The sequence below is a fragment of the Watersipora subatra genome, chromosome 4, assembly GCF_963576615.1.
Source record: "Watersipora subatra chromosome 4, tzWatSuba1.1, whole genome shotgun sequence".
In the NCBI taxonomy this organism is placed as follows: Eukaryota; Metazoa; Bryozoa; class Gymnolaemata; order Cheilostomatida; family Watersiporidae; genus Watersipora; species Watersipora subatra.
Window position 1 is genome coordinate 35,696,047 of NC_088711.1, and position 3,290 is coordinate 35,699,336.

A 3,290-nucleotide genomic window follows, 5' to 3' on the forward strand; every position below is an offset into this window, starting at 1 on the left:
AATCACGTCAGAAGCCCTGTGTCTTATGTTCTCTGTTCAACAAACTTACCACCTTCTGCTTCTTGCTTCATTACTCCAGTGGTGTGTTTACTCTCCTGCTCAGTTTATTCAGTAATGATTTTTGCTTCTCAAATGATTTTACATTTTATGATTCATGCCGAAGTAAATACTCTGTGTGAACAATGATGATTCAATAGTTAAAAGACAAGATTACATAACACTGGGAGATATTGCTGTTTATAATATGCACATCATGTACATATTATTGAGTTTTTTTTAAGGTAAGCAGCTATTGATGCATTCCACAAGGACATGTCGGATAAACTCGAAAACTACTATGAGGCGGCTATGTATTGTCCGGCCTTTGAGACCTTCATTGAACGGTGGAAGGCCCGTACAGCGAGTCAGAAAATCACTCTCCTGAAAACACCATTGTCTTTAGGAGAAGGATAGTTTTACGCAAAAGAGGTAAATTTTAGGGTGAATTGGCAGGGTGTAGTATTACCATAATTTAGGTAACAAGTCAGTCAGTTATACATTAATGTACAAGCATGCCTCACATGGTATTCAATATTGATAGCTGTTTGATACATGCCTAACTATTAGGCCCACCCCCCCAGCGGTTTTGGTACTAATAGTTTGGCTGGTGTCAAACACTCCTCATCAGATATTCTGGATAAATTTTTGTGATTAATCGAGGTATCATCAGATTTATACCATGTAAGACATAACACAAAACATATTTCACATGAAAAAGAACAAATATCATAATAATTACAGGACTAAAATTGGAGTGCAGCCTTCAGCAGTGGCCAGAAGAAAAAAGCCACTCAGAACAGCAACAAGCCAACATGGAGGTTTCCGTAGGAAGGCTGCTGAACATGCCTATGGGAAGGAAACCAAGAAGAACCACCCTGCCCCACATAGTTTATCATTCTGTATGGAAAGAACCATTTTTTAGACAAAACTCACTCCAAGAAATGATACCGGTATGTTTATAGGTATAGAATAGTCTATGGCTGTGACTTGCGCTTTTAATTAACTGTACACACCAAAATTTATAAATGATGATGTCTTATGAATGATAATGGTTTCTTGTTTACACGTCCAAAGCTCTGTGAGAATGTCAGCAGGCCATGCATTTTTATTCGCAGCTGTCCGATCCACATGTTTGAATGGAACATAGGTGTAAAATATTATAAATCTAAAAACCATCTCCTTAAATCTTTTATCATTCAATCAATTTTATTGATCAGTTTTTGGAATTACTTTTCATTATTGTTGATAAGATGCATGTGAGTACATCTCAAGTCTCATTTGTTAGTTAACATTTTTGTATACTTTCTGTTAGTAACACTTTCTTTTGTTATTATTGTAGTAAATCTTATGACACACTGAATGATGACCAGTTGCCAGTGGCTCAAGAAGATACCATTACTACATCAGAAAATGTTCCAGCATCTCCTATATATGACATAGAAGCTCACCCCTTTGCATTATTTTGTTTTATTATTTTAGGGGGTTGGGTGTGAGACTTCATCCTCGTCCAGTCTGAATAGCATCTTACTGAGTATTTCCAAATAAGGTTTTTATATATTAAAATTTATTGAAAGAATACAATGAACATTCTGGATATACATTGTAAGTATTTTCAAACTTAATCTCACATTTTATCACCTAATCCGCCACATCATAAAGCGGACATGATTCCTGGATGAGGCACAAACATGAGTCTTTTTTATGGTTAACACTAGACATTGTTAATCAAACTCTACTAATTTATGCTGTAGCAACAGTGAGGATTACGACGCTTTTGGGATTTGTAAAAAGATATAAAGGCACAGCCTGGCCAATTGTCCTACTTATATTTATTGATACAGCTTGATGATAAAACTGAGCCTCTTGATGAGTCGATGCCTGCATTTGCACCAAGAATTGTCTATATAGGTCACAGCTGACTTGATTTGATCAAGAACTATTGGTTTGATATTGTTACTTGCTATTACAACTGATCTGTTTCAAGTCACATGGTGAAATGCGGATGTTTAAGTGAGTTGTGGCATGTAAAAATTCTTCACCAGTTGTATAGCAGCAGTGCTATTCATTCATCACTGTAAATAAATCCTTATTAGATCAGCCAAGCCAAAGGGGTTTTTATAGCTTATCACCCAAAGTGAGAGTATAAGTTCACTCCATTCACTGGTAGTGAACACACAAAAACTGAGTTAACTTTTGTTCTTGGCGCTGAGAAAAAAGATGATCAGTTCCCAAAATTTACATAATCTGCAGCGAGATTGCATTTTTCTATAAACAATTGCTTAATCAAGAAATGAAGCTCGGAAGACAGAGTACCAAATATCAACAAAGCTACTTCCTTGTTTTGATCAGAGCCGTATAGTTTCACAGAGTTTCGTGGCCAGCGGAAGCGTTTATGGGAGCTCTATTTTTATATAAGTTATAATGGAAAGGCCGCAACATTAACCAACAAATATTACTCTCATTGGCAGTTGCTTTAAAATTGATTGTTGTATCATACACCATTTGAAAGAAGACAAAATTTTCTACCATAAACTACAACTTTTTTTTGTAAAAAAATAAAATAAATGCAAAAAAGTGAGATGCTGAGAGCGAGGTAAGAATATTCCATTAGAGATCAGTATGTCGATCGGGTTTGTTTGGAAACAGCATTCTTGTTTCCGGTTCTTGATGCAGGACTCTGAAGCTATACGGCTTTGGTTGTGATAATGTCATATATCGCGGTACAATTGCGCTTTCTTGACTTCTTTCACGAGAGTTTTTGGAGTGCTAATTTCCTCTCGCGCGCCGCTGTGACCCTGTTCGGCTCTCATTCTAAGACTATAGCTCGCAACCAAGTTAGAATCTCAAATTAAAGTTACCATCATCCTATTACACTATAATAGTTTTTTTTTTATCTATAATAACTATAGACAGTACGTCAATTTTGGTTTGTTTGAGTGTATATCGCCAAAAGGCTTCTAGTAAAAGGCTTCAAAACACTGTTTTGAAAAATTTGCAGTAGCTCACGTTAACCGCAAATGTACGTATGGTACGTGTACATGTCGTTTTTTCGGCGTTTTCGTCAATTGGTAATGCCATTCAGCGTGTGACAAATCAGCAATCAGGAGTCGTCAAATGAAAACTGTGCCAGTTTTTATAAAGCCAATTAGACGATTCGTCTCCTAGTTTCGTTTTAAATTGAGCAATCACAAACGTCCAAGTGTAAATGAAAGCCAATTAATAAAATAAGCCGTCCACCCCTTCCCACGAAC